The sequence below is a fragment of the Pongo abelii genome, chromosome 15 (genome assembly GCF_028885655.2).
Source record: "Pongo abelii isolate AG06213 chromosome 15, NHGRI_mPonAbe1-v2.0_pri, whole genome shotgun sequence".
Taxonomy (NCBI): domain Eukaryota; kingdom Metazoa; phylum Chordata; class Mammalia; order Primates; family Hominidae; genus Pongo; species Pongo abelii.
The window spans coordinates 216745-231726 of NC_072000.2; the positions used below are offsets into that span (position 1 = coordinate 216745).

The 14982-nt window shown below is 42.4% G+C and overlaps 1 pseudogene; it reads right to left on the reverse strand.

Moving 5' to 3' along the window:
* Positions 1 to 12721: 12721 nt before the first annotated feature.
* On the reverse strand, positions 12722 to 14702 carry LOC100452842 (angiogenic factor with G patch and FHA domains 1-like; annotated as a pseudogene).
* Between the last annotated feature and the right edge of the window lie 280 nt (positions 14703 to 14982).

Genomic DNA, 14982 nt, shown 5'->3' on the forward strand with positions numbered 1-14982 from the left:
CGACTCTTTGCAAGGAGAGTGAGTACAGAGGTGCACATGGAGGACAGGTCTGCACTGAGCGTTGAGGAGGGTATTACCCTACGAAGACACCTTCCATTTTCCCAAATAGGGCGGGTTGTCCTCACCCGATTGGCCCTATCCTTCTCAGGTTCCTCTTTCAGTTGCACTCAGGGTTCTTTCCAGAGCATTACCTCTTCTGCAGCCCAGGGCGCTGCCTTCTTTCCTAAACTGCTGTGGAAACTTTCCTGATGTCCGAGACACTGTCCATTGTGCCGCAGCCCTCTTTTTTCTCTAGCCAGAGCACGCACTCAACCGTTTTTGAGAGAAATCTTCCACCTGGCCTGCTTGTGAGCAGCTTCAGAGCTCTGCAGGGGTGACAAGGGCTGTGGCTTCCTGGAAATGTCACTCTCAATGGCGCCTTTTTCACGAATGTGAAAGTCTAGGCATCAGAAAGGTTAATTATTGGGTTGCACAAAATCAGCTAAGAGCAAAGGAAAAAAACCCATTTCTGAGGCGTTAGTCTTGTGAGCCATTTTCATCAACCCATTTAAGTGGACAAGCTCCAAAATGCAACCTGAAGCTGCTGACTATTTAGGCATTTTACACTTGAAATCTTTGGTCTCATCTCAAGTCAGGCCTGGCCTGCCAGTGTCTCAGAGACACAAGTGGGACCTGATACTTCAGGAACAGATAGTGTTCCAGCTTTATGGGAGCAGATTTTAAGATGTGGAGCCCTTGGGGTCATTTGAAACCCGCTATCCTCAGTAGGGACTGTTACTTCTAGAGAGCATGTGCATTTTGATTTTATCTGTCCTCAAGCTGACCCTTTGTTCATTTTAATAGTAAAAAACATATTCCTGGGTGGAGATTTAAGATGCTAATGAGACATGCAATGTATGCACAAATATGTACAGCTACTGTACATGTGTACCCAGAAGACCAGTCAGAACATGCTTACTGTAACACTTCTTTCCACCTTCTTATGAAATAATCATGCAAAACTCCCATAAAGAGGGTTTCTCCAGCAATAATTAATGCTGTCTCACTTTTATGAGCAGGCTGCCCTGGAATCTCTTTCTCAGACTGTACCATCTATTCTGCACTTAATTTTCAAAATACTCTGTTTTTTTTGTAATAAATTATGATGTACTTCTTTTGTTGTGTGTCTCTTGTTTAAATTCTTTTAAACTAAGAAGATAAGAACCAAGGTATGACATCAGCCATCAACATTTCTGGTGCCATGACCTGGGGAGAGGTTTGTCTGCTTCATTAATTTCAGTTTCCCTTTACTTGCAGTGAATACTATGGCAGTTCCAGACTACCTGTTTAACTATCGTTGCTTGTTCCAGCGCTGTTTCAGTAAAGTTCTGGGGGAAACGTTTTTAAGTCGCCTGTATTCTTTAGAGAGAGAATATATGTCCGCTCTCCTTTTGGCTGCTGCTTCTGTAGTATCGGTAAATACGCTAACCACATGGGTTGCCCTCAACATTTCATATTTGGGCTATTTGCCGCTTAGTTTCACATCTTTCTGGCCACAGTTTAGACTCGGCTTATCGTTTGTTGTCCGTTCAGCAATACTCGATCGCCACCTAGTGGCTATTGTAATTTATTTTCTGGTCAGGTTTTCTGTTTACAAAATTTTTGTTTTGTTTTGAGCAGCACATTAAGAGAACCCTGTCCCTTCAGGCTTTATGCATTTCCCAGCTCCTTGAAATCGTTCTTCAACAGGCTTTCTTTGCTGAACAAAAGATGCACAGTCATGTAGATGCCCAGTCGTAGGGATTGAATCTGAGCATTCCAGGTGTTGTAATTGGGCATCACAAATGGCAAACCAGTGAATTAGGGCAAGGCTTGTCAGCCAGACATCTGCCCCCCAGCCAGCAGTGGGGATCATCTCGGTAGGGCTGGAGATGTCCACCGCTGGGAGGAGCTAGGACGGTGTATGGCAAATGCCTATGACCTCCTAAAGCTTCAGTTAATGGGGTTTCCAGGGGATGTGCTGGACACCTTGGTGTTTCCACTTGGCTCATGAGGATGCCCACAGCCTCCTGGATTTCAGTAAATGTTCTGTCGTTGCAGGATTCTCTCGGCACCGTGGGAGCCGCTTCCTCTACTGTCACTGAAACACCCCTGGGATGTATATCTAAAAATTAGAACAGCTTTTGGCTAAATGAACTTAGAAAAAAGAAAACCTTATCTTCTTTTGTAACACTATTTAGCCTGCCTACAGATTAGCTGACGAAACATGGCTGGAGAATGAGACTGTGAAATTTGACTCCATCCTACAGCTAGATCTTTTCTGTAGTAATCAGGGAAAATGGTCTGAAGTATCCTATGTGCAAGCCTTTCTGGCCTGACATCAAAACCCAGCTCTATGCAGCACCTGTGGGCTAAAGCCTAGTAAGCCAGAAAGTCCCTCAGAACCATTAGAAGACCATCTCTTATTAAGGGGAAGGGACCCCAGACCCCACAGCCCAACACCAGCTCCAGACAGGGGCCCTCAGGGGCCCACACCTCCTTTAGAATCCCCAGCATCCCCACACTATCAGAGTCTTCTGTAGAATCTAAGCTTGTTTCACCTCCTCCTTATGCTCCTTTCTATTGGCCTTTGCCGGATACAATAGAGACCAGCCCAGCTGCAGTTACTCACAATGGGACTTCACACCATTCAGGGCCAGAGAAATTGCTCCCCTTACAGAAAGTCCCAAATGGAGAGAGGACCATCAGAGTGCTTTTTCTACTCTCAATAAATGACCTAATCCAATATAAGCAACAACTCTGATGGCCCTCAGACAACTTCAGCGCATTTACTGAAGACTTCCAGGCTCTAACTTTGACCACCATTCAACTGTACCATCCATAAATGGACCGAATGACTGCTGCCAACTTAGCTGCACAAAATTTTGCTTATTAGCAAAAAATAGAAAACACTTAAAACATTTGTTGCTTTCACCATTTTAATGCAAAATACTTTTGCAGCATAAATGTCACCATAAGGTGGAGCCTTGGGAATCCAGTATAAACTATCTCAGAAAACCTCAATGGTTCCGCAACAAGCAGCAGAAGGCCTCAATAGACTTCAACAATGTCTGGACTCCATGGCCACTGTAGTCCGAGAAAAGCAAAGAGCCTGGGGTCTTCTCCCAGCCGGGCAAAGAGGAGCATGTTTATATCTAAAAGAAGAATGCTGTTTTTGAGATCAATCAGCCTGGTCTAGTCCAAGAAAATATTAATAATATCATCACCCAGGCAGACAAAATTGAATCTCTAGGAACTTCCATGGGAATATGAAAGCAATGTCTATTACCTGCCTTACTCTCTTTAATAGTAACAGTCATTACTATACTTTCAGCTTTTACTTTTGTTCCAATTTTGTTTAAAATGTTAACTGATTTCTTGCTCTCTTGCTTATGGCAACTCCATGTTTGCATGATGGTTTTGCAAGGCTTTCAACCTTTGGCTGCCAACATCTTGCCCACTGGTTCCACGAATGACATGGTTTACACCAGGTTAGATCACACAGGAAGAAACTTTAGGGCCCAGACTAGGCAGAAATTACACCCACTCAGCAGGAAACAGCTCCAGAAAAAATGACCTAGCCCCTCAACCTCCAATATGATTATGACCCTAAGATCTCTTAGGGGGAAACTGAGGCAGAATAGATCAGAATAGGTATTCAAGAAAATGACCATGATCTTGGGATACAGAAATGTGGGGAAAAGAAAGAGAGATCAGACTGTTACTGTGTCTATGTAGAAAGAAGTAGACATAAGAGACTCCATTTTGCTCTGTACTAAGAAAAATCCTTCTGCCTTGAGACGCTGTTAATCTGTAACCCTAGCCCCAACCCTGTGCTCACAGAGACTTGTGCTGTGTTGACTCAAGGTTTAATGGATTTAGGGCTATGCAGGATGTGGTTTGTTAAAAAAGTGCTTGAAGGCTGTATGCTTGTTAAAATTCATCACCACTCTCTAATCTCAAGTACCCAGGGACACAATACACTGCGGAAGGCCACAGGGACCTCTGCCTAGGAAAGCCAGGTATTGTCCAAGGTTTCTCCCCATGTGATAGTCTGAAATATGGCCTCCTGGGAAGGTAAAGACTTGACCATCCCCCAGCCCAACACCCATAAAAGGTCTGTGCTGAGGAGGATTAGTAAAAGAGGAAGGCCTATTTGCACTTGAGATAAGAGGAAGGCATCTGTCTCCTGCTTATCCCCGGGGAATGGAATGTCTCAGTGTAAAACCCAATTGTATGTTCTATTTACTGAGATAGGAGAAAACCGCCTTAGGGCTGGAGTTGAGACATGCTGGTGGCAATACTGTTCTTTAATGCACCGAGATGTTTGTATACACGCACCTCAAGGCACAGCACCTTTTCTAACCTTGTTTATGACACAGAGACATTTGTTCACGTTTTCCTGCTGACCCTCTCCCCACTATTACCCTATTGTCCTGCCACATCCCCCTCTCCAAGATGGTAGAAATAGTGATCAATAAATACTGAGGGAACTCAGAGACCAGTGCCGGCGTGGGTCCTCTGTATGCTGAGCGCCAGTCCCCTGGGCTCACTTTTCTTTCTCTATACTTTGTCTCTGTGTCTCTTTCTTTTCTCAGTCTCTCATTCCACCTGATGAGAAACACCCACAGGTGTGGAGGGGTAGGCCACCCCTTCATTGAAACTGTGGTGACTGTACAGCCAACACAATGAGCCTTAGCATTCGCATTGTAATTGGGCTCATTCAAGCTAAGCTATCTTCATTAAGGACTTTCTGTTCTAAAGAGCATGTGCATTTTGATTTTCCCTGTCCTCAAACTTAACTTTTGCTTATTTTAATAGCAAAAAATACACACCCCAGCTGGGCATGGTGGCTCACACCTGTACTCCCAGCAATTTGAGAGGCTGAGAAGAATGGATCACTTGAAACCAAAAGCTCAAGACTAGACTGGCCAACATAGTGAAACCCCATCTCAACTGAAAATACAAAAATTAGCCAGGTATGATTGTGCATGCCTGTAATCCCAGCTACTCAGGAGGCCGAGGCATGAGAATGGCTTGAATTCGGGAGGCAGAGGTTGCAGTGAGCAGAGATTGCACCACCACACTCCAGCCTGGGCAACAGAGCGAGACTCTGTCTCAAGCAAACAAACAAAAATACACTCCTGGCTAGAGGTCTAAGATGCCAATGAGACATGCAAAATATGAATAAGCATGTACAGCTACTGCACATGTGCACCCAGAAGACCACTCAGAACAGGCTTACTAGCAGCTCCTCTTCCCCCTCCTTATTAATAATAATGTAAAACTCCCATAAGGGGGTTTCTCCAGCGACAATCCACGCTGTCTCACTCTTATGAGCAGCCTGCCCTGAAATACCTCTCTCACGGTGTACTGTATTCTGCACTTAACTTTCAAAATTTTTTTTCTTTTCCAATAAATTATGCTGTAATTCTTTTCTGTGTGTCTCTTGTTTACATTATTACAAACCAAGAAGACAAAGATCGAGGTATTACATCAGCTCTCAACACAGCAATACATCAGCCTCCTTCTTGTGGGTGTAGTCCATGCACAAAAGGAGTCACATCACCTAGGTGCTGGACCCAGAGATACGTCAAAATTTATCCTATGCACAAAGTTAAGGTAATAGAGGAGAGTCATATAAAATAGTTTCTGGGCCCAGGGACATGTCACAATGGCTCCTGTGAGCAGAGATCAGGCAGAAGAATCACATAACCGGTGTGCTGGACACAGCGATAAGCCACCCTTTCATCTGTGGGAATGACTCAGGCAAGAAAGAAGAGTCACAGCATTTAGGTGCTTGCTGCTGAGGTACGTAACAATCTCTCTTATGGGCAAAGCCCAGGTAAGAGAGGAGAGTCACATCTCCAAGGTGATTAATGTAGAAATATGTCACAAGAAACTTTTTAGGCAGGGCCCATGCTGGATCTTCTTATCTTCCAGATGTTAGGTCCGGGGATATGTCAGAATACCCAAAATACACAGGGCTCAGTCAAAAAAGGAGAGCCACATCACCTCGGTGCTGGGTCTAGACATATGTCACATCTCTTTTATGGGGAAAGCTCAGGTGAAAAAGCAGGTCACATCAAATAGTTGTTACGCAAAGAGATATGTCACAATGCCTCCTGCTTGAGTTGCCTAGGCCAAAGACTCACATCACCTTGGTGCTAGGCCCATGTTCATATATAAACATTCAACCAGAGTTAAAATGGTGGCTTATTTCTAAACCCAGCTTATAGGCAAGGGAGGACTGTCCTATCCTGACCTAGTTAATTGTAATGACGTTGACTCTCAAACCCGGTCTTAATGCCACGGGTACGACCATGGGTCCCTACCAGCAGGAAGGTCTCAAAGTTGATTGCAACTGTCATTCAGACTGTATAGTGCCATTGGGTAGTACACAGAGATTGCTAACTGCGCCGAGCACACAGGTGAGATTGTGGCACTCATATGCACACCCAGCCAACAGTAAATATTCTCATCCTCTCACATGAACACAGGTCACTGTTGAGGTTCTGAATTTCACACCTGTAGTCAGTCAAAGGTGGGAAAAATTGACATATATGGATAATCATGGGTTGGTGACTCTCAGGCCAAGATTCAGCACAACTGTGAGGCTGTGACTTCACTAAGGTGACACAGTCTGCAGAGGAATTGAGGCTCTCATGCACAAATCCAGTCTGGTGTTGAGATGGTTACTCATGGGCTTAGACCCAACATACAAGAGGTGTTGAATGTCATGCCTACAACTGTGACAGTTGTGGGATTGTTAATCTCATTCCCGGACCATTCTGCAGGTTTCATGGTGAAATTTCCCAGTGCCTAGCACCTGAGTGACTTGACGCTCTTGCATGGACCCAGCCCACAGATGGGATACTCACATATTGCTGCATCCAGCACCTTGAGGGTGTAACTCTATTCTCCTTCCTTGGCGCTGCCCACAGTGAGCATTTTGACATATCACTAGACCTTGCACTCAGGTGATGTGAGTCTCCTCTTCCGCCTTGGCACTGCCCACAGTGAGCATTTTGACATATCACTAGACCTTGCACCCAGGTGATGTGAGTCTCCTCTTCCGCCTTGGCGCTGCCCACAGTGAGCATTTTGACGTATCACTAGACCTTGCACCCAGGTGATGTGAGTCTCCTCTTCCGCCTTGGCGCTGCCCACAGTGAGCATTTTGACGTATCACTAGAACTTGCACCCAGGTGATGTGAATCTCCTCTTCCGCCTTGGCGCTGCCCACAGTGAGCATTTTGACGTATCACTAGACCTTGCACCCAGGTGATGTGAGTCTCCTCTTCTGCCTTGGCGCTGCCCACAGTGAGCATTTTGACGTATCACTAGACCTTGCACCCAGGTGATGTGAGTCTCCACTTCCGCCTTGGCGCTGCCCACAGGAAGCGTTGTTCTATATAGCTTGGCCTGGCACACAGGTTATGTGACTCTCAGGCTTGTGCCCATATGGGACACTGTGGTATATTGCTGGGTCCACTACCCAGGTTATGTAACTCCTCTGCCTGGGCCCTGCCTACAAGGGGCATTGTGACAGATCTCTGTGCTCATTGGCCAGGTAATGTGATTCTCTTTTCCTGTCTGGTCCCTTTACACAGAAGGGATTGTGACATGTTGCTGGGCTTAGCACCAAGTTGATGTGAATCTTCTGCCTGGATCAAGTTCACAGAAGGCCTTGTGACATACCTCTGGGTCCATTACCTATTTGATGTGACTCTCCTCTCTTACCTGAGCATTGCCCATAAGAGAGATTGTGACATATCTTTGGGCCAAGCACCGGGATGACGTGACTCTTCTCCCTGCCTCGGTCATGCCCACAGAGGGAAGTGTGACTTATAACTGGGCACATCACACGGGTGAAGTGATTCTTCTGCCCAGTCCCTACCTACAGTAGTCATTGTCAAATACCTCTGGGCCCATCATCTAGACTATGTGACTCTCTACTTCTTCCTAGGGCCTGCTCACAGTAAGGATTGTGACATATTACTTTGCCCAGTACCTACATGATGTGACTTTTTTCTCATGTCTGGGCTCCGTCTTGGAGATGAATGTGACACACAGCTAGGCCTGGCCCCTAGGTTATGTAACTTCTTCTTTTTCAAAATCCTACTCACCAGGGGCATTGAAACATCTCTCTGGGCACGTCACTTAGGTAATGTTACCCTGTTGCCTGGAGCCTCCCCTCAGCAGGTATTGTGACACATTGCTGGACCAAGTATCTATGTGATATGCTCTCCTTTCTTTCCTGTGCCTTGTATACATTGTGTATTGTAATATATGGCTGGGTTCAATGACTAGGTGGTGCAATTCTTATGCGTAGGCCCTACCCACGGGGACATTGTGACATTTCTTTAGCTCTGACTCTCCTCTTCTGCTTTAGCCCTGCCAAAAATGGAGGTGGTGAAACATAACTGGACCTATCAACCAGCTAATATGACTCTCCTCTTTTGCCTGCACCCAGCATATTTTGGGTATTGTGACATATCACTTATCTCAACACCTACAGGGTGAGAGGCTCCTGCCTGAGCCCAGCCATCAGTAAAAATTGTCATTTTCCCACATGAACACAGCCCACAATTGAGGTTCTGAATTTCACACCCAGAGGCAGTCAAAAGTTGGAATGTTGGCTCTCATAAGTGGATGTTGTCCACAAGTGGGTTTGTGACTCCCTGACCAAGATCCAAAACACTTGTGAGGCTGTGACTCCACTAAGATAACTCAATTTTCAAAAGGCATTAAGCCTCTCATGGAAAAATCCATTCCACCATTGAGATTGTGACTTATGTACATAGATCCAACATACAGGAGGCTTTGGCTCTCATACCCAGAACTGGCACTTATGTGGGATTGTTAATCTCCCCCAGGGACCTTCCTGAATGTGTGATTCTGACGTACACCTCTATGTGGGATTGTTAATCTCACCCAGGGACCTTCCTGCAGGTGTGACTCTGAAGTATACCTCTATGTACGTTGCAGCGAGCCGAGATTGTACCACTGCACTCCAGCCTGGGTGATAGAGTGAGATTCTCTCAAAAAAAAAAAGAGGCAATGACCTTGCTTCCTGCCTCTGCCTGAAGTTAGGGGTCCCTGACCTCTGCTGGCACCTAGCAGTCAAAGTGGATGGGGTCGTGGTCAACTCTCAGCCGAGCACAGGGCCCTTCCCCTCTCGCTACCCCACACAGGTGAAGCTGCTGGTCATGGCTAATCTGGAGCTGCTCTGTGTCCCACAGTTCCCTGCTGAACCAGTAATATTTATGGGGTACAGTGTGATGTTTCACTGCAGCATACTACATGGTACAGTGTGATGCAGTGAAACATCACACTGTACTCCGTAAACATGTATAATTATCATGTTAATTATATGATGTTCCACTGCATCATACTACACGGTACAGTGAGATGCAGTGAAACATCATATTGTACTCCGTAAACATATATAACTATCATGTGTTAATTACATGATGTTTCACTGCATCATACTACACGGTACAGTGTGATGCAGTGAAACATAACATTGTACTCTGTAAACATTTATAACTATCATGTGTTAATTACGTGATGCTTCACTGCATCATACTACATGGTACAGTGAGATGCAGTGAAACATCACATTGTACTCCGTAAACATATATAACTATCACGTGTTAATTACATGATGCTTCACTGCATCATACTACATGGTACAGTGTGATGCAGTGAAACATAACACTGTACTCCGTAAACATATATAACTATCATGTGTTAATTATGTGATGCTTCACTGCATCATACTACACGGTACAGTGTGATGCAGTGAAACATCACACTGTAGTCTGCAAACATGTATAATTATGTTAATTATGTTTCACTGCATCACATTGTACCATATACATTGTACAGTGATCCAACCAGAGTAATTAGCATATTTAACACTTTAAACATTTATTTCCTTGTGCTAGTAAAGTTCAAAATCCTCACTTCAAGCTATTATAGAATAAACGCTACATTATTATTAGCTATGGTCATCGTGCTGTGTAACAGAACACCAGGATTTATTCTTCCTAACTGTAACTTTGTACCCAGTGACAAAGCTCTCCCCACTCCCTCATCCTACTGCCATCGCTAACCTCTGGTAACCACCATCCTACTGTCTACTTCTATGAGATGGACTTCTTCAGATTTCACGTGAGTGAGAGCACGTGGTCTTTTTCTTTCTGTGCCTGGCTTATTCCACTTAACATAATGTCCTCTAGGCTCATCCATGTTGACACAAATGACAGAACTTCATTCTATTTTATGACTGAACATTATTCCTGTGTGTGTGTGCCTGTGTGTGCGTGTGTGTGTGTATAATATTTTCTTTATTCATTCTGTAGATGGGCACTTATACACTGTTGGTAGGAATGTAAGTTAGTACAATCATTTCCCATTTCTATAGGGAGAACCGTATGGAGGTTTTTCAATAAATTCTAAATAGAACTACCATATGATCCAGCAATCTCATTGCTGGGTTTATATCAAAAGGAAATAAAATAAGCATGTCAAAAAAGATAACTGCACTCTCATGTTTATTAAGCAGTATTCACAAGAACCCAAACCACTATTTCTTCTAAGTATTTCTTAATTTACCTTTTTTTCATATATTACACCCTAAACTTTTAAAGGATTCATGTCTGGTTTCCAATTTCTGAAACTTACGAGTCACTGATTCTTTGACTGTTTCCTTCTTATTTAGAGAGTCTGGTAAAACAATTAAATTCTTTTTATTTCTTCTCAATCTAATATTCATATATAAATATATTTATATTTTCTATTAATTTGCCTTCTATAACATATATGACTACATTAATTGTGATCAGCATTTCACTTTACTAGTCCTCTTTTTGGCTCAGCCTATTTTAATATGTATTCTGTATGTTGTACATTAAATTGTTTTACAACACTTTCAATACTTTATTTTTCATTTTCCTCTTTTCCAAAGATAGCTTGACAAGCTCATAGTTTCTTTCCACATTATTTTGCTTTTTTGTTTTTCCATTATATTGACTTAAACATTTAAATATAAATTCAATATCTGAGATTTATGTGCCATATAATTTCTTCTGATGCTTCACCCCAGTAGCTCATCTCCTTGTGTGCAACATAATTTATAATTTAATCCTCACATATGGGAGACACCACATTCCAATGCCTGCAGGCAGTGTCTCTTTGTTTATTCCATTTGCCTTGTCAGAAGGGAACAACCCACATGGACCTGACATTCTTGTAATCACATGCATCTGAGTGGAGCCCTGGCCTCTTAGGGTGATTACTTCTCTGGATCATTACCTTTATTTACTTCCAGTCCTGGGAAGTTTTCTTAATTTCCTTTCAACTATATTAGGCATTCTGTGAATTCTTGTAACTTCTTGGTGATTTTAATTGTCTGCATTAAGTGTTATATTATTTTTCTGAAAAGCAGAAATATCAATAATTGCATATATGAGTGAAATATTTTACATAGATTTTCTATGGCATCTATCACCATGAGAAATTCCAAGTTTTTTTTCATTTGAAACACCCCTCTCATCAATAGACCATATTGTAATAATTTGTAGAGTGTGATTACTTTATATCATTAGAAAATTAATTATATATTATGTACATATTTTTGAAATACTCCACTGCAATAAATAGTATATGGTCAGAAGTATTGTTTTCTCTAACATAAAACTAATATGAGTAAAATTATTTTCCTGAATTCAGACCTTCTGGCTTCAATGGCCATTCTGTCTCATTAGGACTTCCCTGATCCATAAAAGACATTTGTATTTTTTGTTAATTCATAATTTATTGAAATGAATAATTTAATGTTATAATGTTTTATGGCAATTTAGGACATTTTCAATAAATATATTGAGCTTGAGGCCCTTGCTAAGTATTCCTTTTGTACTCAAAATCAGATTCTTCTGGCACAACTTCATTGCCTGCAATGGTATTTATAAGAAGTATGAATGCCAGCATATGGACTATTTCAATACTGTACTCATTTGTTCATGTATAAACATTTCATTAGCTATGAAACAAACCAAATACAAATGCTGAATGTACAGTATATATCAACATATTCAGATTCTTCACCGAAGAAAACAATAAAAGACGAATTTTCTGTGACATGTCACCTGTTCATTAGTTCTTTAGTATGATTTAGGCTTTTCCAAATATAAGAAAATGTATGCCTCACTATTCATGTTGTCTCAACATTTTTTATCTAGGTCCTGAAGGGCATAAAAAAGAATGTATATTGTCAGATTTATTTTTATACATTTTAGATGTTTCTTTTGCTGTATTTTCTGTGCATACTAGTATGAATATATGGAGACAAGGACAAATGAACATTTAAGTGGTTATATGAATTTTGCTTATATGGCTAATTGCTTATATGGATGTTGTAAATGACAAGATAAAATAGTAAAGTTTGATAAACTTATCTGTGCCCTGTGAACTTTAGTTCACTTACTGTATAATTTAATTCAGTCACTAATAATTAGTTTAAAAAGTGTTTTATAAAAGCTGCAAACCACATTTTATTACACATTTCTGAATCAGGAAGGGGTAAACTGTGACACAGCTTTCTTGTGGCACTGACTTTTGGGGAGAAACATTCTGCAATAAAATAAGAATTTCCAAACTCTATAAAAAAGCTTGAGTTTTCTTCTGTAATTAACCTTCACTCCTCAGTCCCTTTTACCCAAGGAATGGTTCCTAGGTCATCTTTTGGAAGTTTAGTTTCTGGAAAGTTTTCAGCAAACCTCTCCTGTGCTTTGTCCCAGTTGTTGTTGTTGTTGTTGTTGTTGTTTTGGAGAAGGTGAGTCTCTTTAATTGAGGATGGTTTGTCTGTCTCCAATCCTGCATGTGTTTGCCAAAGCTGAAGCTGTATTGGAATTTTTATTCTCCCACCATCCCTCCTCAGGCCTTCTCCTGTTTTCAACGCATCTTTTTCAACATCTTCTGACCTTTGTCGCTATCAGTAATTTCAGAACGAACAGATGCAGGAGCATCATCTCTTTGGAAATTTCCTTCACTTCCAATCTGCTCCCTATGTTTTCCAACTCTATCTTTATATTTTTGATTCTCCAGTATCTTATCATTTTTGTAGTCTGTATTCTGTAAACCATATTTTACTCGTATATTTTTAAAATCCTTTTCTTCTTTCCAACTCGTTTCCTTCTTAGTTAATGATGGACCAACAAATGATCATCTTTCTTATCAAGGAAAACGTGAGCTGTAACCTGCCCTGGTTCACATCCAACACAGCTATTACTGCCAGGGAGAATGTAATAAGATAACACAGTGTCTACAACTTTCACTTTATCTCCATGCTCAGGTTCATAAGGGTCACATTTAGTTTTCAGCTGAAAAATCCATTTTCCGTTAACAATTGTTCCATTTTGACTGCCTGATCCAAAAGGACATAACTTTGTAAGTCATGGTTAAAATAGATTTCTGCATGAAACTTACACCAACTTCAGGGATTCGAAGAGTATGCTCCAAATCATTTTCTCTTCCAATTGTAGCAGGTTTTACAGCAGTAATGATGAAGAATGATCCTGTCTGTAACACAGGTGATCTAACGACAATTACTCTCATATATGAGGGCCACACTTTTTCCTAATCTTCCTCCTCAGTATCTTTTGCAGTTGCATTGCCTTTACTGGTAATGCCTTCATCATAACTACCGTCGGTATGAGAGTCGTAATTTCACCTTCTTCTGGTTCACTATCAGTCTCTGTGATTTTCTCATCCTTAAAGATGAATTGAGATGTTTTCATTAAGAGGAGATTCCATAGCATTTCCACTAACTGGAACAGTGAATTTTGGGGGATTATTTTTGTGATGAATGCCTATTTTGGCTTTTTTTTTCACATTTGTGAAATTGTTTTTCCCCTTGCAGCTTGTATGTTCAACACTGAAGGCTTCTTGATCCTCTCAATTCAAATCCTTTTCCTCACTTTTTTTTTTTTGTAGAAGAGTCTGGATCCTTTCTTTTCACAATTTTTCATTTTTGTTTTGTGCTATAAGTCTGAAAATGTTGCAAATCTACTCGAGAATGAAATCCATAGCGACCACTTCCCACATCACAGTAGTAATAAATTAAATCATAATATATTTCGTTCTCAGAATCTTAATAGAAACCAGTGCTGTGGTCAAAATACAGGCCAGTATTTTCATCATAACTTAATCCAGTCTGTGATAAAGCCGCTTCTGCTGCACCTCTCAAACTTCCATCTAATGACGAACCTTCTAAGGACGTATCTTGTGCTGCTAATGCAGATGCTGGCTCCTGTGAATTTGAGGCAAATGACCCTCTTGTCTACATTTAACATTTGGTGTCTTATCAGTACCAGGGTGAGCATCACTATTTATAACTGGTCGTTAGAATTCAAAGCAAGAGTTTCAATATCCTGATCTTGCTGATTTGACAGTTCAGTCACTCACTTTGTTTGGAAGACTAACATCATTAGAGTAGGTCTGATAATAATAATCTGAGATTGACCAAGGAGCATGGTTCTCTGCGAGTACTTCTACATCAGACTTTTATTATCTCCATTTCTCCCACAGCGGAGTACGTGACTGAGTTCTTCCAGCTGCGTGCGGAGCTCCTGGCGGTTGCTCGTTTCGCTCTGAGCAGCCGTCCTGTGCGAGGCCATAGCGTCTCCCGTTCCCGCACCTGCCGCCTGCAGCTCAGCGTTAGGGTTCCAGCTTCTCCGCCCTCCTTCTCCGCTGGGCCAGCTCGGGCTCTGGGAGGAGGAGGAGCGGCCAAGGCGAAGGCGCTGGCGGCGGGTACGGGCCCGAGGCCGTGAGTTCGGGAGCCCGACGGCTGCGGCCTCGGAGGGGCTGCGCGGGTCCGAAGCTGGGGCCGGCGGAGCCACAGCCACGGGGGTTGCGGGAGGAGCGTCGAAGTCCAGGGGCCAGAAGCGCTCCGGCCGT